The sequence below is a fragment of the Choristoneura fumiferana genome, chromosome 4 (genome assembly GCF_025370935.1).
Source record: "Choristoneura fumiferana chromosome 4, NRCan_CFum_1, whole genome shotgun sequence".
In the NCBI taxonomy this organism is placed as follows: Eukaryota; Metazoa; Arthropoda; class Insecta; order Lepidoptera; family Tortricidae; genus Choristoneura; species Choristoneura fumiferana.
Window position 1 is genome coordinate 15,310,577 of NC_133475.1, and position 24,875 is coordinate 15,335,451.

At 35.5% G+C, this 24,875-nt stretch overlaps 1 protein-coding gene across 2 annotated transcripts in view; it reads left to right on the top strand.

Annotated features, from left to right (window-relative positions):
- The window catches only part of LOC141427563 (uncharacterized), a 271,369-nt gene that overhangs the window by 44,526 nt on the left and 201,968 nt on the right, over window positions 1-24,875 (top strand). The gene's annotated exons all lie outside the window — the stretch shown is intronic.

The window sequence follows — 24,875 nt, forward strand, 5'->3', positions numbered from 1 at the left end:
TAATTGAGCAAGTGACCATTTGTATTTTTGTCTTTTTTTTACTCAGCCTCAAAGTGCCCCACTGTCCCTATTTGTCCCTAGAGAGCTCCTGCCACTCTACTTGATATGCGTCCAAATCGTCCCGCCATCTTCTCTTTGGTCTGCCTCTGTTTCTCTTAAGAAGTCTAAAAGCTTTTTGTATCTTAAGTTGGCTTAAATTAAAGCTAATTAAGTATATTATTTTTACTTATATTTAAGACTTTGCTTAAAGATGATTCACAGTGAATATACCTATTGATAAGAGTGGAATGTGTCGAAGCGTTCATCGGTGCGGCACAAAATATGGGCGAAGTTGTAACTATTTCAAGTGGAAACATGGATATGTTTATTATTAATTTAACGACACTTTTGATAACATTGTTACACTACTTTTAAATATTTATATTATTAGTCATTTTGTTATGATACGTCATGACGGAAACTAAACTTTTTTTTATCAAGGAGAAAAATAGTTAATTAATTCAATGAATTTTGTCGCCACAACAACTGATCCACTTTTAGAAATCAAATTTTATCCAAACATATTTACGATGGATTCCTGTTCGAATTTAATATATTAAAAAATTTAAAAGTCAGACCGAAGAAGAGATGGAGCGACAACCTAGATGTTTTAGACGTACCACAATTACCGAAATTAAAAAAGTTAAGCTATACTTAAGTGGGACTGTGCCGGTCATATTTTCCGCATGTACCCCATAACGATGGGCCCAAATTGCTATTTATTGGGTTCCGTGAGATGGCCATCAAAACAGAGGCAGACCGAAGAGTACATGGCGGGACGACTTGGACGTATATCAACTAGATTGGCGAGAGCATGCTTTCGACAGGGATGAATGGCGTAAAACATCAGAGGCCTTGCCCAGCAGGGGGACACTATATGGGCTAAAAAAAGGGAAATATCTTGAAATACAAGCGACTTTCAACTAAAAGATCCGTTTATAGTGATCTCTTCATCCACAACGCGAAAAAAACCTCTTTCCGGCCATACTGCATGTGATGTAAAGTTTTTGTTTTTTTTTAATTTAATTACCCATTTACTATTCACAGTAATATTTTTTATACATCATCATCATCATCATCATCCCAGCCTATATACGTCCCGCTGCAGGGCACAGGCCTCCTCTCGGAATGAGAGGGCTTGGGCAGTAGTTCCCACGCGGGCCCAGTGCGGATTGGGAACTTCACACTCACCGTTGAATTGCTTCGCAGGTTTGTTGTGCAGGTTTCCTCACGATGTTTTCCTTCACCGTAAAGGTCGTGGTAAATTTCAAATGTAATTCCGCACATGAACATGGATCATGTCACTTTATGAATTTCTTTTTAAATTGACAATGACGTTGAGCAACGATGCCTTCTAAAGAAATTTCCGGACGACGTCGGTTTTCAACTTTAAATTAAGTACCCATTAAATTGTAAAGTCATGAATTACCATTTTATTCGCTGTCAAAAACTTCGCCCGTTGCCGAAAGTAATTTGCAATTTTGCACAAAAACTGAATACAAATTAAAAGCACGAATATAAACAGGTTATTCGTTTAAGAACCTCGCAGGTATTCAGGTTTCCACAAAATCACCGTTTTTAACCCAACCTACGTAAATAACGGACCCAAAGAAATACCTACATCGATTTTAATCATTACTACTTAATTAAAAATAATTCGCTTGTTAATAAAATCCATTTAACACTTTATGTATTACGATTATGCAACTTTAGGGTGGTTGACCATATATTTGGTTGATGGTACCTAATCTGAATAAATCTAATATCAATATGTAAGTAATCGAGCATTTTGTATAATTTTGTTTTTATGTTTATAATAGGTACAAAAATAAAGTAAGAATCTCAATCAGAAACCGTTGAGATACATGTACAAAGGCGAACTCATCCCTCGCAAGGACCTCCATTAGTCAACGTTTGAGTGAATGAGAGGAGCATTTAGAGACTGACCAAGAGAGCGACAGGTGGTCTTATCGCTTCAAAGTGATCTCTTCCAGGCAATCTTACAATAATGCAACCTAAAGCAGATAAGAGCAATAACAAAAATACATGAAATTAAGCATGCATACAATACACATACAACAAATATAATAAGCCGTGGTGGCCTAGTGGTTTGACCTATCGCCTCTCAAGCAGAGGGTCGTGGGTTCAAACCCCGGCTCGCACCTCTGAGTTTTTCGAAATTCATGTGCGGAATTACATTTGAAATTTACCACGAGCTTTGCGGTGAACGAAAACATCGTGAGGAAACCTGCGAAGCAATTCAATGGTGCGTATGAAGTTCCCAATCCGCACTGGGCCCGCGTGGGAACTATGGCCCGGGCCCTCTTGTTCTGAGAGGAGGCCTGTGCCCAGCAGTGGGACGTATATAGGCTGGGATGATGATGATGATGAAATATAATTAGATAGATACAGAGCATCATGGATATAAAGAGAAATTCTATATCATTGTTGCGGAAGATGATAGATAGCGTCGTCCTCTAAGTATAGACTTAAAGATAGTTTTCCTTTTCGTTTAAGATTTAATCAGTTGGGAAAAACCTAATCGCTAGATCACGATACGTTTTACGTGGAATAGCTTGTTGTCAACAATAATAAATCAAAGCAAGAGCATCTAAAGACAAAGAGTACCTAAATAATTCTAGATACCATGCGTTACGTACTTACATTATAGATCTCGATGGCATCGAGAATTCGAGAATTAGAGCTGAGATGATAATAGTATTGCGTCAGGCATGGGAACCATTATGCTTGTAGATAGTGCATTGTGCATTAAATTACATTACATACGCGTGCGTTACAGGAAAACAGTGTGAGAAAGTTGTTTCTTTAAGAAAAATTTGGCTTTATTTTCATGTAACGCGACTTTTAACTCAAGTAAGTATGATTTCGTAATTATTTCAATAGTTTTATATGCTTGCTTGGGATAAAAGTAGTACTTATTACGTAAGATATTAGACTACTAGTAACTGGTATGTTTTAGTACGTTCGTGCCTGAGTAGGTAAAGTTTTTTGAAGAGGTGCAAATTTTTCGATAGTCCTGGTCCTAATGAACGAGGAACGGCAGCTCTTTAATATGTATTCCTTATCGTTTAAGGGGAAATGTTTTTTTCGTGATCGAGATGACATGTGCAACGGATTACCGCTTCTATTAGGAAGACATTCTAAGCCGTCATACTTAAAGAAAGAAAAAAGGGGATGTCAACTGTTATTTGACAATTATTATTGTTATTTTCTTTGAATACGAGTATCATCATACTCTTTGTAGCTTGTCTGCTTTACCGCCGCAAATGTCATTTCAATCAGAAAAAAAAAAATTATGGATAGGGAATTAAATATAAAGAAATGCCGTTGTTAGTTCTTTTCGCTCTCGGCGAATTTTTGTAGCTATGCAGTTGCGATGCAAACGCGACACTATCTGTCGCGCTTCACCCTCCCTCCCTTCCCACGCTCTCTCCGCTCTCTCCCCGATGTCGTCCGACACGGTCGCGCGCTTGCATCGATACAGTCGCGAGGCTGTAGCGCGTTAGTAGCGCGTTGGGATCGCTACAAAAAGTCACCATAGACGAGGGCCCTTACAGCCAGGACTATCGAAAAAAAAAACATTCTGCATTTCTTCAAAAAAACTTTACTTACCCAATTATGATAATACTGAAGACTAGTTAAATTCATAAACACTCAAAAGTCGCATAGTACATACATGTTCCCGCTATTTTTTTCTAAACTGGCCATATAATGATCTTTACCTCACCTAACAATCCAGATGCGGTCAAAGATGTTGCTCTCTAGTTCAGTAATAGCCCATTTACTTTGGCCTTCAATGCCCTAAATTGTGCTTATCCGAAAAAACAAACTATTTAAACATATGCTTTGTCTAATTAATCTGTTATAAGGAAGTTGACTAAGAAACCGGAAATAATCATCAGGGCAATGTCTTCTTGACACTCAATTAAGACTAAATAATCTTCTTAAAGAAGACCTTTTATCCCTTTTAAAGGTTGCTTCCTATTTTGAAAACACTGTCAACATAATGATACAGACGCAATCGCAGTTAAAAGCGAGTATGGAATATTTTTCTTATCACAAATATGTATGATTGAGAGCACTTGACAAGATAATATATAGCTATAGTAAAGCTAAAAGATTATAAAGTCCTTTACTGTGTTCTTGATTTATTACTGGGATTTTATTGTAATTTCAACATCTTGTCTAAATGTTAATGCTGTCGGGTCTTAGGTTCCACTAGAACTCAAATTTATGTAAAAAAAATCAACCACCACCGGTTCGGAAATACCTTTGTTGGGAAGAACCCGGCAAAAAACTTAACGAGGTACATTTTTTGTAAATTACTCACAAGCATACCTATTTTAATAGGTAATAAGAATATATTTGTACCTTCTCAATTTTCTTTTAAATATTTAAAGAGAAACAGGAAAATAATAAAATGCGGACATATTGCAGCGGCTGTCGTCAAGAAAGGGTAATGAGGTCAATCAACTTCCTAAAGCACTAATTATTCTTTAATCAGGTAAAACTAACCTAATAACCTGCTAAACAAAGACATGTTATGCCTTCTTAACTCGATTGAACTAGCTAAAATATTAAATACAGTAACCAGATCCAAGGAGAATGCACAGTACAGCTATTTAAGATACATGTACAAATGTACATAGGTAGCTGATTTACACGCGTGGTCAATGAGTGAGAAAATAATTTGTCTTAGTTCACCCTTGGATTACCTAGCAGTATCTTCGCCACTAAAGGGTTAATTAGTGAGATTTCTTGAGATTACCTTGAGATTGGCACGTTTATAAATTTTATGATACCTATACAGGTATTAACTTAACCTATTTTCTTCATTATCTTCTTCAAATCACGTGTATTAGCTTACGTACAAGCGTGCAATGAATTGCATTACTAATAGAGCTTAATGTCATCTATGCCCTAGATCTAGGGCTTGGGACGTACATACACCCAGTACTATCGCTAAAGTACAAAAATCTACACTAAGAGCATGAAAAACAAACTTAATTTCATTACATTGCAGTCGATTTTCCTCATTCGAAATTACTCTTAGAACGTATCCAAATAAGGAAGACCGATTAGATGTGATTAGGAAATCGGTGGTTTGCGAAACACCTATTTATGTCAGTTGGGTGACATAAGATTACTATAATTAATGTTAATAGGTCAGCTAGCTAGCCAAAACGGAACTGCCTTTCAATTTTTTTCCAGGAATGTGTTTGATTACGGTAAAGCCACTGTTACACATGCAGTTACTAGCACGAGAGCATGCTACTATCTAGCAAATGCTACCTACTAGCCTTTATGTCATAAAATAAAATATGACAATGTACAGATACAGATTGCATTTCCGACTGCAACGTGATGATATTTGTTGATGACGGAACTTACGTCAATACTTTCACTAATACTCTGGTCTGCGAAACACATTATTTCATATTAGCTGTCCATAGAATAACAAAAATATCTACCTTTTCTATTTTTGTTCATAATTTACAATTACTTTATTTATTTGTGTGTAAAAGAGGGCTTTATATACTCTAAATAGATCAATGAATAATGTATGTATGTATGTAAACTCTTTATTGTACAAAATAAGTAAACAAACAGATGACAAACAAGGACATATATGTACAAAGGTGATCTTATCCCTTTAAGGGATCCCTACCAGTCAACCTTTGAGTGGATGAGAGGAGCATTCAGTCAGGGACAGACAAAAAGTGAGTTTAAAAATTAAAATAGATAGTGGAAGCTACAATACGTTGCTTTAAATAATATAATACTTACACAAATGTTTAAAAGAATCCTAACATAAAAATACACTACTATAGACAAATATATGCATATGCAAACAAAGTTAGAATAATACGTACCAATACAATAAGCAAAAATAATAATAATAACAATAATAATATATCGAAAATACAAACTGTAATATAGATGCACAGAAAAACCAGAAAAATAAGACCAGCGCTAGGAATCGAACCCAGGTCCTCGGCATTCCGTGCCATGTGCTATACCGCTACACCACCGCTGGACAACGATACAGACACGAATTTCTCCTATGCACCTCATATCTCAGCTTGTGTTGTTTCTTATTTAGCCACTTAAGCAGCGACACTAGCGACATCTATGCCGTAGCCCATACACACAGCATAGCACACAGCACACACACACACACACACACAGCACATACACACAACACACACACACACAAACACACACACACACACACACACACACACACACACAACAGCACAGCATTTTCGGATGACCGTAAAAGTAACAAAAAATTTGGAATTGAAATGAAAAATACAAAAAGATTCCAAATTATATTATATAGTTAATCTTTTCAACATTTACGGAGAAGGTGTGAGCCACATTTTCTTCAAACCCTCCCTGAACGATCCTACGGTGCGAGATTGAATAATTAATGGGTAAATACATTTTGAAGTTAGATTGATATTCAATTTAATTTGTGTCGTGTTTGATCACATCGTCAACACATTTATCTTTACATTCATGCACTTTATCACTTGTATTTATAAATACCAATACATTTATGTGACTGTTCACGATTTTTATTTGACGAAGTGCATGAATGTAAAGTAATCAGGTAGTTATTACTTGTTAGGTTAGTTAGGTAATTGTTTTTATTGGGTATTGAGGATGAAACTGTTCGTAAATCCGATTGATTAAAAGAATCAACAAATTTTCCCACTGTAGGTAGGTGTAGGTATATTCAATTTTGAAATTTACGAGTTTTAAGGTCAGGTACTTTGCTTTGTTACTTTAAAGTTTAAGTCAATGATTAAAAAATCTAAACTAGGCGATACGTAAAGGTTTTAACGGACTTACATTTCGTATATTTAGCGCTGAACTAAAAGGTTTTCCACTAGGTCCCGCTTCTTATTGGAATGTTGACGAATAAACCTAAATGGACTTGATCTACCATTTTAGCTAGTGTCAGCCATGTTTTTAGAATTGACTCTACCAGGCTCGACTTGTTTGCGCACTCGAATATCGGTCAAGCGTAAGACGCGTGTTAAGTCGAGATAAATACGAAAAGGATGTTTGATTTCTTTACGCCTTTCTATGTGTCACGGTTGATTGATTCTTATTGCTTAAGAGGTAGTATTTATTGGCTGTTAAGCAAAAAAAGTGCCTGAACCTGTTAGAAAGAAAAAGTAGTTTCGCTTTTATTTTGCGTGTTGACAAAGCATCAAGGTACCTTCAGCCAATAATGTGGTCTACCACCCTTAAGTTGATGATCCGTTGCGTAAAAAAAGCAGTAATGCCGACAGTAATTAGCGCCATATTAATTTGATAGGAACTCGTTTAAAAATTGCTAGACCACTTTTTTGGCTGTTGGTACAAACAAAATGAGAATGGCGACTTGTTTTCCAACTTGTTTCTTATTTTTCAGAGTGCATTAAATTGAGATTGGTTTTTGTTTTGTCATTATAAACATGTTCACTGTCCCAAGTCGCAAGTCGCACGCCCTAAGTATGTTCCCACTTTGGGGACAGTTTGAAGTTGTGAACCCATAGTGGAAGCAATGGACCCTGAAAAAAAAAAACCTTATTGACTCCACGATAACCGGGTGGATGGGGGGTGGAAGATGTTATTAAAGAAATATTGAGGAATTAAAGAAGGATTGAAAGTGGAATTTCTATGAATGATACTAAATAAAGTGGATACTGATGAGGTGTGGTCAGGTTACACACAACAACTTTGTCCTAGATATTTTAAAAGGCTAGTTTGGACTGTAGCTACTGTTACTGGTTGTAGTTTAAGAACGTGATTCGTAATTGCGTGATGTAAAACGACACAACTGTGCACTTTAGAACATCAACGTACCTACTTGCACAATTTTGCCGTAACTTTGGCCGTAACTGTATAAAAGTGGTGTTCAAAGGAAATCAAGCCAAAATTAGAAGGCCAAAACAAAGAAAAAACACTTTGTACATGGCGGTAAAGTTATGGCAATTACTCAATGCAGTCTCACGAGGTGCATTGACCTGAACCTTTATTGAACGTTTTAAATAATTATGACTGCAACAAACAGGTAAGCCTAAGTTGTGGTCTACTTCTATGCACAACCTGTTGTGTTTAAGACTTGGATACGAGTCTTGTTCGGCAAATGATAGATTAAGTAGTAGTATCAGCTAAATTCAAATTCTGCTAGAACTCAGCTAAAACTCACTTAAATTCACTGGAATTGAATTTCAAAATATTTTTTCTCAATTTAAAAGTCATATTTTCATACAAATCAGCCTCAACTTGACACTCGTAGGGGTCACTTGGGTGCAATGTATTTATTAAGTTAGAGGGCAAGTCAATAACCTCGTGTCCTTTCCTTGTATTAGTAGTTATTTTTCATGTTTTTAGATAAAATAATTCTTAAATCATTATCCATCATCCTAGCCTATGTACATCCGACGCTGGGCACATAACAGGCCTGCCTGTGTAGTTCCCACGCGGGCCTGTTCGGTTTAGGAACTTCACAAACATATTTCCTTTTTTCTTTGCCCGCTTGCTTAAATTGTTTCACAGGTTTGTGCAGGACTCCTCACGATGTTTTCCATCACCTTAAATGTCATAGTAAATTTAAAATGTATTTCCGCAATTGAATTTCGATAAACTCAGAGGTGCGAGCCCGGATTCGAATTATAAAACCAAAACAGTCTAGTGGTCTTAGAACTTTTATAAGTATCTTAAAGTTCAACAATCCCCATTCAAAACCGTGACCAGCTCAAAAATTCCCACTTTCTTCTTCTTTTTTATATTTTTTTGTTTTATCAATATGAAGTGTTTACAAAAAATACTTATTGCTAAGTCGCGCTACAGAAACCTGTTAATGGTTTCTATAAGACGCGAATGTACCGCACTGTTCACAGCATAATTCTAGACTACTAGACTAGTTTTTTTTTAAGTTTTTTTTATGCAGTCGGGTTTTCTATTTTTTTTTCTTAATTTCCTGATATTACTGTGAAAATAATGGTTTAAAAGTATTATACCATATAACATTATGTACCCTATGTTACTCCGTCAGTTATGATGAACGAAAGACAACATAGTTGCACCCGAAAAAGTTGAGTGGTCAGGATAAAATGATCACCTATTGTTGAGGCTGACCTTACCAACCAACATAGGGATGTTGACACCATTAAAAATAAATCGAAGACACGACTCCAGTAAAAAAAAAGCTTTATTTTAGCCCTGAAAACCAGATTAATTTTCGATTAACTGCAAAATTAGATTTTTTGTTGCTTTAAAACAAATAAATAGTTATTTAGTTGATTGAGTGTGCGAACAAGTGACGTCATAAGTTGCTATTTCCATTCAAACTCTATGGGAGAATTGTGTTTTGACAGCTCATATAAAGTACGTCAATTGATTGGTGGTGTCAACATCCCTATTAAAAAGTTTATTCCAGCGAGGACTAACACAACTTTATACCTTAATAATTTCGTATTTGACACTCGTAGAACCCTGTTACACTTAGCATTTGCCGCACATATAAAAAAAACTTGATAAAGGCAGCAGAGGCTCCCTGATACAGAGTTCTACTGAGTGTCACGTACGAACTTGTCAAGGTGTAAAACAAAACAGCACGGATTCGTTTCATTTACTAAATGTAAATAAACCAGTATTGTGTGTGCCATTGACCGGTTTTTGTGTGGAAAGTGTCCTCATAAATTACATCACCGTGTCGTGAATTTGTGACATACTCATACATATACATAATACATTGTTGTTGGCCTATACAGTTGTTGGATAATACGTTGCTCTGGAGTGCGAAATGAGATAGCTAGTTTGAACAGCTATTACAAACTAACACATATATTTTTTTTGATATTATACTAAGTATTTTTTCTCTTAATATTCGTTTGAATTAGCTGATAATTAGGATTACATAGATCTCTCAATGGGATAAGAACAAAAGATTAGCTATAGAGATTTTTCTAGACATCAAAGATACCATTAAATAATCAATCAATACTAAACTAGTTATTAAATAATGAGTTCTACCTAACGGACAAACGAAATTACTATTGTAACGGTGTTCTGATATTCGCGAACATTTATTATGCGATAGACAAGTAGATGTTAATGCATAGATTAATGGCTATTTTCTTTAAATTTATTTTTAATCTATCTCAAGCCACGAGTCTTGTAGAGGTACTAGTTGTACTCATGAATAATTCACTTCAGGTTTCAAATAAACAGTATTGTCTTATACAGAAGATTTTTACAGTCAATTAAATTAAAAATGTTATGACTTCGTAACATAAGAGAGTGGACTGGCATCCTGATAGGAGATTAGATATTTAGTCGAACTATAATTACATTTTTTTTGAGCTTCTTCCCAAATTCTTTTTTTCCGAATAAGTGGGTTTTTTATAAATATAAGAGCGGGAAAACGAGCATACGGGTCACCTGATGCGAAGCAATCACCGCCACCCAAGAGGGGTGTCACACACAGGTGCGTTGCCGTCACAGGAAGATGGTTCCATATTTTTGTCGTGCGTGGAAAAAGGTTTCGCTTATATATAGGGGACGGTGCTAGATTGCTAATCATAAATTTTTCAACATTCATAAGTCTTTTACAGTGAATTAATTACGTTCAAGCAAAATCTACGTCATCATACTACAAAGTGGACGGAGTCTCGGGAAGAGTCCTAACAAGGAAAGTCCACATTATAATTCAGTTGGCCCACGCATGTCTGACCTACCCCATAGCCGGCTGTACACTGAGCACGACCGCTCATTTCCCTTGCAAATGGTACCATTGCACGTCAAGTTCTTGCAGTTCCTACCATGGTCCAACTTACTATCCTTCTATTTTCAACGCAAACACACACAATATTGTGTATGTTTTCATTTTTGTATTTTTTGTTTTATTTGTTTTTGCTGTTTATTGTTATTTTTCAATTTTGTTGTATCTGTGTGTCTTTGTGAATGCGTATAATTACAATATTGACATTCATCGCGGTTCGTTTTGAGTCTTTGACATTCGCTTGACACGTTGTCTTACTTCCTGTAGAAGTCATCGGAGTGTCTGCCAAATCAGGTCAGCTTGACAGGTACTGATTCCCTACTAGGCAACGGACCTAACTATAAGTCACAATTCAACCGATTTAGTAATCTAGGTTAATTTTTCCGAGTGACCAGTCCCGAAGTAATCCTAGTTTGTACCATGGATACTATTATCATAAAATATCAGCCGTAGGACGTCCACTGCTGAACACAGGTCTCCCCTATAGACCTACAGTTGCCTCGGTTGGAAGCGGCTTGCATCCACGCTGAACCCGCGACTTTAACCATGGTTACTAGTCAAGTTTTTCTTTTTCATCGGTTTTCTATGCCGAAATCAATTTTTAGATTAGACATTCTGTTTTTGCACACTATACTCGTACATTTATTTTATTTACACAGTAAGTAAAAAATACTTAAAATTCGTTTCTTATGCACATTTTTCTAACTGTAGTTATTATGCAACATCATATTATTTACTGACTGAAATAATAGTGCAACCACAAAAATATTTACCTATGCGTTTGTGAAATCTAAAAATAATTTCTTAATTGGTAAGTAACAAAGTGGTAAAAGAAAGTAAAATGCTAATGAGAAGTTAATTTGTATGAAGATAACTTAGCACTTTATCTTGCTCATTACTTTTTTATTACCTGTGAATAATAATACTTACTTTGAACTAGGGCTTGCACTATCCGGTAACTTTTTATTATCCGGATATTTCGGATATTTGAAATCTCAGTATCCGGATATCCGGTTATTTTGAATAATTTGAATAATTTTCCAAATATTAAAAAAAAACGCTAAAAACAATTTTAAATTTGTTTCATCAGACGAATCGTGTTAATTAACTTAATCACTGATTGTCTTATACGCACGTAAAAATCATTATTTTGTCACTTTAATGGGTGAAGTAACTTAAAAACACTTTATAACTTCTCTGTCTCCTGCTTGTTGTTATTTTGCCTTACGGACCAAGAGCCCACGACAGCCAGACCTTCGTTACATTTTAAAGGCTGAAAGTTTTTTTTATGCAAGGTGTTAATTTTTAATATAACTGAAAACTGGAAAGCACTTTGCTCAGAAATACTCAGAACCGAGAGTAGATTCGATTCATCATGTCAGCCGAAAGACGTCCACTGCTGGACTTAGGCCTCGCCCAAGGCTCTCCACTACACTCAGACCAGTCTTGTCCTTTCCGCATCCAACGCAATTCAGCGATCTTAACCAGGTCGTCGCTCCATCTTATTGGAGGCCTACCGACGGCTCGTCTCCCGCTCCGCGGACGACATTCGAGAACCTTCTAACCCCATTGGCCATCAGTCCTGCGAGCATGCTCACTGCCACTTCAGTTTCGCAATTCTTCGGGCTATTTCGGTAACCTTAGTTCTACTGCGGATATCATCATTTCTGACTCTATCCCGTAGAGAAACCCCGAGCATAGACCTCTCCATAGCCCTTTGAGTGACTTTAAGCTTCCTAATGAGGCCCATCGTTGGCGCCCACGTCTCAGATCCGTATGTCATCACTGGCAACACACACTGGTCAAAGACTTTTGACTTCAAACACTGCGGTAATTTGGCCGAAAAGACACTGCAATTACTGCAAAGCTTCCCGAATGCTGCCCAGCCGAGTTGGATTCGACGAGTGATCTCTTTCTCGAAGTTAGACCTACCTAACTGGATCGTTTGTCCCAGGTATACATAGTCGTCAACAACTTCGAGCGCAGAGCCTCCGACTATTACGGGAGCTGGCACAACATTAGACATGACTTTCGTCTTGTCCATGTTCATTTTTAAGCTAACTCAGTCGGAAACAACTCTGCTGAGGTCAGCGAGCATAGCACTGAGGTCCTCCATAGTCTCAGCCATGACTACAATATCGTCGGCGAATCGAAGGTGAGTGAAGTACTCCCCATTATTGTTAATGCCTCGTCCTTTCCAGTCCAGAACCTTAAAATCATCTTCCAATCCAGCGGTGAACACTTTCGGAGAGATCACATCTCCTTGTCTCACTCCCCGCTGCAAAGGAATAGGCTTCGTGCTCTGGTCCTGTAGTCGGACTATAACGAAGGATTATAACGATACTATAACGAAGGTCTGGCTCTTGCGGGCTCTTGCTCTATTATAAGAATAAATAACACAATACAATACAAAGCGTATTGTATTGAACACCAAAAAACATTCATTATAAAATGAAATCAGAACATAAAAGGTAGGGTAGAAGACGAGAAAACAGGGGTCTAATCGCTAAAAAGCGATGTCTTCTTCTACCTTCTTATTCGACCTGACGATGTTATTAACATAGAATCAAGAAAAAAGGTGATCAAAGCAGGTGTGTGTAATGTAAGGTAAAAAATATATTGAAGATTGAAAAAATACATAAAATATAATAATATTAATCAAATAAACACATACATTACTTACAAACACATTTATCAAAAATTCATCATCGCCACTACCAATTAGAGCATCTAATATCGGACGTTTTTTGCAATACCGGTATTTTTTCAATACCGAAAATTCCAATACCGGTATTTCGATATTTTTTCGATATTCGTATTATTAAAGTAAAATGTTCCTTTCCGGTTCCGACAATCTTAAGCACGAGTAGGTAAGATTATTTCAAAGCTGTCTAAGATTATTTCAAATTACAACGAACAAAGATATAAAGTATTTTTATACAAAATCCAAGATACTCCGTATGATGAATGGATGATACACGTTTGTTATTGTCTATGAGACGAGATCTATGTGTAACATAGGTATTCTTCCTGCGAATTTAATAATTCTTTTACTTATCCCTAGAAAAAACATTTACATTGCTTTAAAATAACTTATTTATTATATATTTATTTACATTTACTTTAAAAAAATCAGGTGGTCCATTATAAATAAGATAAATAACGCAATTAAGCAATAATAATAAAAATGTGTAAAGGTAGAAACACGTTACTAAAACGCGACGCCATGCTACGCTACCTGACGCGTGTTAGTACAATCAATCCCATACATTTACTATGGCCAGGTGCAGATATATAAGACACGCCACGTAATTTAAAAACAAGATAATAATTGGTATTTAGAGATCAATATCGAAATTATCGAAATACCGCTATTATACAATGTCAATACCGGTTTTGCCAATATCGTGATTTTGCTCCGATATTCCGGTATTTCGGTATTATCGAATACCGGTATTCATGCTCTAACTACCAAACAAGATGTTAAGAATGAACCTTACTAATAAGTATTGCATGTAAACCTTCCTAATACAAAAATAAATGTATCTGTGTGTATGCATATACTACACTAACCTCTCACAATGCGCGAGCGCGCGCTTAATATCAGATATTCGAATTATCCAAATTATCCGGATAATGAAGAGCTTACTATCCGGATTTGAAAATGGGCGGATATCCGGATAATATGGATATCCGGTTATCCGGATTGCAAGCCCTACTTTGAACTGACATAACGTCACGTAAGTAATCATTTTAGTTTATGTAGATGTTAGAATTGTAAACTGGGAAAAAGCGATATTCGTTGACAAGAGTATTGTGTAGCTTCGACTTTATGCAAACGGCGTTGACGGTTTTCGTCACCTAAACGCGCGGTAACTAATTTTGATATTTTCTTTGTATACTTTAAACTTCTAAAATCCTCTAGCATTATAAGTGTCCATGCATAGTGATACTTATTTCCTACCAGAGGAAGTTTTCCTATTTTGTATATGCAAAAAAAATGCTTCTTTTTTTAAAATTACGTTTCAAGTTGATAATTTTATTGTTCCGTATTTGAAATTCAAATAGGACGGACTCATTTATAACCTACCATAGGTGTGTGAATAACAGCGTTCTTCATCTCGTATACGAACTCCTGACTCTGAAACCACTGTGTGAAAGCCAAAAGAAAACTACTCATCGCCAGGGTTCATAAAATGCGTGAAAAATTCATTGATGTGCTAGGTTTGTTATAGTTACGCCATTTCAATCGATTGTGCTCGCATTTTACTTTAGTGTCTTAAAGGTTTGCTACCAAACCTCAATGGATGACCACGACCAGTGTCAAGAATGTAGTGACTTATAATATTTATTTATAAGTGCAAAATGTTTTTCATAATATCCGATTTTATTTAGAACAAAGTGTAGCTATATGAAATGAACAAAACAAGGTTAATAAGTGTCTTATTTATACAAAAAGAAATTGAATCGATTCTGATTTATCTTTATAATTAGGTCAGTTGCAATTTGCAATTATTATTGTAATTTTCTGAAACGGATTGTCGCGAAAGGATAAGAGCAAGGACATTTCATTGTGATATCGTTTGATGGACAATAATTGGAATTCTTAGAAAGTTAGAAACCTATAACAACTGTTAATCTAATCCTGTAGATTTGACGCAAAAGGAATTTCTTAATTCAAATATAAGCAAACGGTTTTTATTTTTATATCACTGAAACAGGTAATAGTTGTCTTTTTAATCGTGTTTTATGTAATTTTACAAAAGACATTTAATCGGCTTAATTATATTAACTTTTAACATCCAACTGCAACGTTTTAATCTCGATATTCCGGTAGGAATTTAAAAACAATATCAACGCTACCTCACTAACAACTCACTCCACATTAAATTTCTATTCGAGTACTCATAGTTCCACCACGCCTTTTGGTGTCAGCCAAGTACCAATAATGTTGAGTGCAGAAACATAACAAGAATTATAATGGATTAACGGTGTATATGTATATTTTTATTACTATTTTGAGCTAAAGCCTCTGTATTAATTTTAAGACACTTTTTATTCAGATGTATACAAGGTGTTTTAATATTAGGTAATCCGAATATTTTTGCAGATGGTTCGGATAGTTTGATGTACACTCCTCCAGCATTTATAACAGGGTACTGTCTCAGATAAAAATATATATAATTCATTAGGTTGATAATTGAACAATATTGGACATGCATTTTTTGTCAATCAAACAATAAGTGACAAATGTGACTTTCAATTAAAATATTTTTATAGGAACCTTGTCTATTCTGGTTATCTAACAAATGCGGTGAAACCGTTGAATAAAATCATAGAATACCGCGTCTAAGACATGATTACATTTTGAATCAAAACTCCGACGAAAGTAATTCGGTCAAACTAACCCGATCATTTGCTGAAATTTTTCGTAGAGTCGTATACGTGTAAGACTGTAGTACAAGTAACAGCTGACTTTATATTCGTCTTGTCCGCCTGGTCGCCTTGGGCGCGGCCGACGACGCGGGACTCGAACGTTCGAAAGGTTACCGAAGATATTCAGCTGTTAGAAGAGGCAGTTGATATCATGTCTAAGTCAACTACGCTTTGTTAACCATGTTTAGTATCATTTTTCTTTGCAATAGTTATGGCAAATGATCTTGATTTAACATCGTACGTGCTGATAACAGACATGAATATAATGTTTAAGAAGACTATCGCGGTCATTACTAATTTTATGATTTAAATTCGGTTTTTTCCGCGTACCTTGATTTTAGAGAATCTCGATATTTTGGCACAGTTGCATGCGCCATGATCACCAGACGACTCGACGATGCAACTGTGCCGAAATATCGAGGTTCTCTAAAATCAAGGTACGCGGAACCAAACCCGAATTTAAATCATAAGATTAGGCATGACTATTATACCGGTGGTAGATTTTTTTTTTGACATTCATAAGTGCTTGTTATAGCCTAAATTGAATAAAGATATTTTGACTTTGACTTTGACTTTGACTTTATACATTTATCTTGTTATTTGTTTATTTAGTATGTTTTTGTCGAATATAGAATTATATAATACAATACATATCCGGCAAAACATTACGCTACTAAGTATTGTATTAATTTCATTATATTCTTCACCTAATTATGAGCCAATCGATTTTTATCTTTACGTTTCTAACGTCGAAACATCACCAAAGTGATAGCAAGTGTACACAAATGTACTTACTGAATACAAGCATTTTGCTTTTCATTTAATTTCAATTTTAGGAGTGTACCATCCTATACGACAAGTTGGGTTAATTTTCAGACTAATCAACAAGCTAATCAGCAGAAAATAAAATCCGAAGAATGGTTAATTTAGTAAACGTTCTGACACGGATACATCCTCCTTTCACTTAAATAAATTTAGACCAATCATTATGGGTCACTACTTATTTATTTAAACGTCGTTTATTACGCTATTTAACTGTGTCGAAAAGAGATCAAAATACTATTTTATATACTTCGGCCCATATCGCCAAAGCGTACTTTATTTTTCGGTACCTATCCTGGCCACATCCAGCCACTTTAGCTTTTCGTGCACAACTTCTATCAGTCAAGAGGAAAATGACACACAATCGTCCACTTCCTAACATTATCCTAGGTCAATCTCGTTACATTCAGTTTATATCCTGAGACGGAAAACTATCAATGATTGTATGTGTTATTATTGCTTCATTCGGCGTTTTTCAATGTAGTTCAGCTTTTAACTGAAGATAAAATCTTGGCAGTTTGATTTGTAGACCTAGAATTGGTAAGTATACTTATCCTAGATTTTTGTCAAAATCTAATACACGCTGCTTTTTGTTCCGATTTTTTTTCGAAATAGAGATTGCGCATGTAAAATGCTGATATTTCAACCCATGGATCTGATAAGACATGAATTGTTGCGCGAAACTCTTCACAAACAAACGAAAAACGGGATGTAATGTTTGTGAATTCTCGTAGGAAAAACTTAGGTACTTATTTCAATTAAAATGACAGATTGAAAGTCACGCGAGCAAAGCCGTAGGTTAATCCTAGTGCCAATATCAAAAGTAAATTGTCACGAAAAAACTAGGTAACCCTTAACCTTTTGTCATTTTAATTGTTTCTCATAATCTCCGTAATCAAAAATCACCATGGATTGGTCCACGGCCGCATACCGCCCTGCCTTGCGCACGCGCCATGACACTTCAACTTCCGGTAGAAAATCTCCAATCAGACTTATTTTATTCAGTTAAAAGTGGCGCCACTTGTTCATATAGTAACCGTAGTTTATACGAATAAAATTAGTACCAAAGTTTGCCGCAAGGTTTTTTAAGTTTGTGGAGTAATAAATGAATTGTCATTCTTAAACCGTTTGATGCAGGTGTAATAGTTATGTATTGGTTATTTGATGTATAGTGGTTGCGCAATTGGTCAAACAACGTATTTTAATCATGCCAGTGACGTTTATTTACTTTTATGCTGCGATTTGGTGACTGCTAGTAAACTGCATAATATACGTCGTTCATGTTTTAAATAAATACATAGGGTGCCCAAAACTAATATTATTAATAAAAAAGTTGAAATAGATTCGTACAAATTTGTAGATTTATGTAAAGCCGGCCGCACACGCTAGGTTATAACCGATGGTTATGCCTGCACAGTTAATTTGTGCAGGCATAACTGACCGTGTGTATGACATGACTCCTTGCCTGCGCAAGCAATATTTAAAATATGCAAATTTAGTAGAGCTCTGCGCTTTTAAGTAATATGTATGCAGTGTGAATTATTTTTAACTCCCGACGCAAAAAGAGGGTTGTTATAAGTTTGACCGCTATGTGTGTTTGTCTTTTTTTTTTACTCGACTGGATGGCAAACGAGCAAGTGGGTCTCCTGATGGTAAGAGATCACCACCGCCCATAGACACCTGCAACACCAGGGGGGATTGCAGATGCGTTGCCAATCTAGAGGCCTAAGATGGGATACCTCAAGTGCCAGTAATTTCACCGGCTGCACAACAACAGTGCAAGCACTGCTGCTTCACGGCAGGATTAGGATGGGGTGGTGTCTGTCTATGGCACCGTGTAGCTCTTAAATGGGTGAACCGATTTGAATGCGTTTTTTTTATTTGGAAGTAGGTTTCTAGCGATGGTTTTTAAATATGTTGTATCAAAATCGGTTCAGCCGTTTTTGAGGTATTGAACTTTGAAGTGACAATGTTGGGGGTTTCCAACTTTTTGTTGGTTAGGTTATTAGATTGGTTATCGACTACAAATTATTAGACTTGAAATACAATAGAAGATTCCATTGTCATAGTTATTCCTGTAATATATATTTATTTAGATATATAACTATTATATAAATCTTAATTATAGTGTAGAAGATAGTCTTTGTTACTTAACAGAGGTTTCTAGGCCACCAGATTTCTTTGTTTCTTCTGTTATTTTATTTAACCTGTGGAGTCGCAGCGCCATATTTAAAATTTACTGTCAAGTCAGTCTATCTTGAAATTGTTACGTCGACATGCAGCCAAAACAACCATGGACAGGGACGCGGGCAGAATACAGTTGCCATTTTACCAAAATACTTGATTAGTCTGAAAAAAAAGCAAATCTCAAAGTGACAGATTAATCATTTATTACCTAAAAGCATTGATGAATAAGATTTTTATAGTATTTTATGCAACTGTTGTATAAGCGAGGTCTTAAAACGCGAGTTGGCTCGGGCGAATATCGCTATGACAGACGCCACGAGCGTTTTAAGACCAAGTTATGCAACGTTGTATACTTACAATACTTTTTGTACGACTACTTTTAAATCATCATCATCAGGCTAAAGCCTTCCATTTCTACACACATCTGACACATTCATCACAGTATGAATAAACCGAATTACGTTTCCCGCCAATTCCGGGACTGAAATTTGACATAATTATTTAGTTTATGGTAAGTTTTTTTTATTTACTCTAACTTGCCAGTGACGTGATCACTTTTAGTACTTTTATGACAGGAAAATGCTCAATTTAGGGCTAAATATAGCTAAGTAGTAAAATATAATATTCTTTGTTTACATAATATGGATACTAAATTTTATTTTTGAACGATTATTGATTAGTAACTGAATAAAAAATATTGTGAAATAATTTCAATGAAATGTTGGTAAAACTGTATTCATTCAAAATAGAGGTTAGGAATCCTAAATTTAAAAAGATTACTGTCAAAGCAAGGTCATTGAACTGTATTATTAATTATTATATCAATTTCAAAGCAATTCAAAAGCATCCATAAGTGTGTTTTTATGAGCCTGAGTCATAGACTTTTCCCGGACTTATTATGTATATCATTGTATTCGTGTAGACCATTTATTGTCAAATAAAAGTACAGGAGTAGAAAAAAAGTAATAAATTATCCACAACATGCCATTGTTATTTACTTAAAGTATTGTTTACTTTTTTAATACATTGTTTGTCGGCTGAGTGCTACAAAGTGACATCGAAGTGTCATAAAATTTAACAAGTGTCAAATGAAACGATCATGCCTCACGAATTCGCATCACAGAGGTGATGGTAATTCGCAAAGTCAATATTGTGCTCCATATCAGAAAGTCCTGATTGTATCGTTTGACCGTGTATACTAATCATAAAACGTTTATTTGCGCAGTGTACATTTAGCTTTGTTTACATTTACATTACAGATAAACGTATTGTCGGTATTTTTGTTATATATTTTTTTTATTAATTTTATCTTTATTACAAGCTTTTATTTAGTTTCACCTGTCCCGTTGTCTGTTTGTCTGTCTTTAGTCAAATCTTGCAAGGTAAAGTCAACAAACTTCCAGTAATAATAAAATAAATAAAATAAAATGTACTTATTTATCAACTCACAAAGGACCACATTAGATACATTTTCACAAAAGTTTGTTTACGCAAGTTTCAAACATGAAGAATCCTTTGCGAGAGACTGGAGTCTGAACTAGGTGGGTACCTGTATTACATATCACCAGGCTCTCACTCTCACCACAAGGACGCATAAAATGACAATTACAAATTTACCGGCAAAAATATATCAAAATACTTGAAGTGCAATTAACTATTTTAACATACAATAGGTACTTACTAGCTACATTTTCGATTTTTATTCTCGTCATAAAGGTTCACAACCTCTGGATCTGTCATTTTTGACAGCTCCCGTTTGTTTACATTCTTTTGAATACCTAAAAGTCTAAACTATAACGCAGCATTTATCGCATAAAACAACCAAGCGCTTATGAAAAAAAAGAGAAAAATAGTGAATTTCCGAAATAGTTAGAACTGAGCATACCTAATACAGCTGGCGTTGATTTTCCGTTGGAAATACATATCAGGGTGATATAGTTCTGTAGAATCATAAAAATTGCGTAACGTATTTGAAGAATATAAAACTGACTGTTATTGCACATATTTTTAACAATTAATGAACAACATACCTTAATGAAGCCAACTTCGATGTATGACGCTCGCTAAAGTCCGTAAAGCCGCCAGTAGTCCGCACCGCCACTTCAAGAGCTAGTTGTAAGGCGCGCAGCGCAAAGTCCGCTATTATTTACCTACACACAAAATTATTTACTATGTCCATAATCACGATTAATATATATTTCACAAAACTGAGCACAACCACACCAATATTATGTCCGGCCCGGCAAGAGTTTTTTTTTTAAATAAACTGGCGCCTTTGTTATGAGCCAAGGTACGCGGCAAAGGACTGACGCCAATCAGCCACCGATGGCAGAGGATGAAAATTCAAACAATTGTTTTCCATACGTGCACATAGGAAAACAAAAAAAAAACGCGAAACAGCGTTGAAAATTTGTTTCATTGGCTCACGGAAAGTACGGAAACAAGTGGTTTGATTTGTTTACGCAATATTCTCATACCTTAAACAACATATAAGTATAATACCTTTTTATTATAAGTACACGCTTGATTACCTCTTCGTCACGTTTATAAGGTAAACAATATTTTCCATTTATTTTCTAATGTCTTTCTTTTTTACAGGTAATGACTGTCACTACGTATTTATACGCAGTGAAACGTGATTTGGTAAGCTGTATACACAAGATTATTACTGAGTTAAGGATCTTATTGTCAGATTTATTATCTACTCGTTGCAAAATCCCATGATAATAAATTGTTGTACGTTGACATTTATTTTGTTTGTCTTTTTTCAAGCTTTTGTTTAACTTCTCACGTTCGTATGTAAGTTTTTTTTGTAGGTAGTGGTTTCGAAATTTGAAAAACCATTTTTCGACCTCTTCCTAGAATCTGATTAAGTTGGAATGTGGTATATTTATGTAGGTACACTTAAACTAAAACTGGTTTGCTAAAACTTGAAACAAAAGGTCGGTTTTCATTTTGTTTCTCACTTGAATCTTCAGGAAAATGAAGAAAAGCGATAAGTCGCGAGCGACATTAACATTCTGGTTGTATTGTGCAAGTTCGGTAACAGTACAATAATCTGGTAGTGAAAATTTGGAGCTTAGGTACGCGGATCGTCTCGGGGCGGAACGAAACTCGCTTCAAGATAATTCGTGGTGAAACCCAAGAGCCCAGCAAAAGTATATGAAATATCTGATTAAACTGAGAGATAGATAACTTTAATCTTCATAACAAAAAACACTTCATAACAAACTGATGTAGCCCAGTATGCCAGATAAATAAACGCGACTATCATTGTTGTTGAAAATAATGTAAATAGGTATTATACACGTATTACTCAAGCTTCCAAATTTCAAAATTAGTAAAGGTTTTGCAAATTTACAATGTAATTCAGAATAATTTGCAAAACAAAATATTTTTGAATGCTACTTTAGACCTCAAATCTATCGAGAATGTTTTACTAATCATTTTTTCCGATTCGCAATTTGCTAGAATACGAGTAGGTATAATGACGAGAAAAACCCTTTGAAAAATAACATTACAATATCATATCGAAATTACAAACTGAAACATGGATGACAGAAAAACCAGAAAAAGAGACCAGCGCTGGGAATCAAACCCAGGTCCTCAGCAATCCGTGCTGCGTGCTGTACCCCTACACCACCACTGGACAGGAGTAGAGACACAAATTTCTCCTATGCACCACATATTTCAGCTTGTTTGTTTCTTATTTAGTCACTTAAGCAGCGACACTAGCGACATCTATGTTTTAGCCCTCATCGAGAAACGTCAACACTCCTTCGGAACTAACCGCTCACCCGGACAAGAGATGTGACTAAATAAGCAACAAACAAGCTGAGATATGTGGTGCATTATGCTAGGAGAAATTTGTGTCTGTACTCCTGTCCAGTGGTAGTGAAGGGGTAGCACGCAGCACGGAATGCTGAGGACCTGGTTTCGATTCCCAGCGCTGGTCTCCTTTTCTGGTTTTTCTGTGCATCCATGTTTCAGTTTGTATTTTCGATATGGTTTCACGGGATGACCGTAAAAGTAACAAAATTTGGAGTTGAAATAAAAAAAGACTCCAAAACCAATCTTAACTACAATATAATTCAAATTCATACCTTAGTTATGTACCTAACCTACTTATTTGCAATATTGTAGAAATTGGTAAAAAATCCATTACCTCTTAAATTCCCTAAAGGAATTCCCGAAAATTGCCTTTACATCGTAATTACTTTACGGTATTTTGACCTTTGAATATTAAAAATCAATTATTTCTTAATGGCGTCAAATTGACTGTTATCATTTTACCCTAGACTCTTCGTAATAGCTTACAGTAAAGATATACATTATTTCATCATACCTATGCAATGTAATACATATACATAGTATTATTCAAGGAAGTAGGAAGACGTGTTCTCACAGATACGATAAAGTTCTCTCAATAATTCGTGATAAGGTACTTAGATTTATTTTCTTTAACCAACTATTTAGATATATTATGTGAACTTACGAAGGACGCCATGTTTATGATACTACAATATTTATTCCCTGAAGACAGATGTTTTAATTTTGAACATGAAACTACCGTGAGACTCGCTCTCACTCATATTAAATTATATTGACGCGCACGCGCGTGTTGCAGCAGCCGTCGAGTCGCGTTGCTCCTAAGAAGAAGGGCTACGGATTAGCACGAAACATGTCGAGCTAAACTCGATTTAAGACGTGAGTTATCCGGGTCAATATCATTTAATACAGATGCTATAAGTTAAAAGTGCTGATTTGCTGATCTGTCTTTCCACCTAGTTAAGGGTAAACATTTCAGCTAATATTTGAGCAATACTCAGAGTCATGTTACTGTGACAGTAAACGGCAAAGTGTTTATTTATTTTTCCACACTTTTAACTATTTTACTGGATCTAAATAAAATTATACTACTCTATTTAAATTACTAAAACAATCAGAATTTTTGGGTGCTTAAAGTTTAATGATATCTCTGACTTAATTATTATAGTGCCTTCGAATGAATGGATCAAGTTATACCTGTCATTAAGCGTAGCGCTGGATCCACGATCGACATTTTAACAGTTGACATGATATAATAATTCCTCAATGACGTGACAGTGCTTAGTCACGTAAAATAATCACGTTGCATTTTATATGACAGGATAAAGGCAGTTAGGCGGCGCACCGGACCGTCGCAAAGACCGTGTCTGTGTTTTAGATAAATAACTGGTCCTCTTGAAACAAAATATGCACGTGTATTTACAGGTATACACTAATGAATTGTTATGTATTCAGTCCTCCTCGGTCGTTGACACTTTTCGAATAGACACAGAAAAATAAATTTACTATGTTAAAAAGTTAAATTTAATACAAACTCTTTTGCTGGCTTTTTGTCAACTACCTATATAGTTAATTTGGCCGTGTCGATATCTTTGCACTTGACTGTATACTTATATTGTCATCTAAACTACTTACACAACAATGTCTAACAAATTTCAAGTTAATTCGATCACTGGAAGGCTTTCTATCCGTCCTGTGCTAGGAGTTCCTATGTTAAGGGATGTAGCAACATTTATAGTGAATCAATTCAAATGAAAAT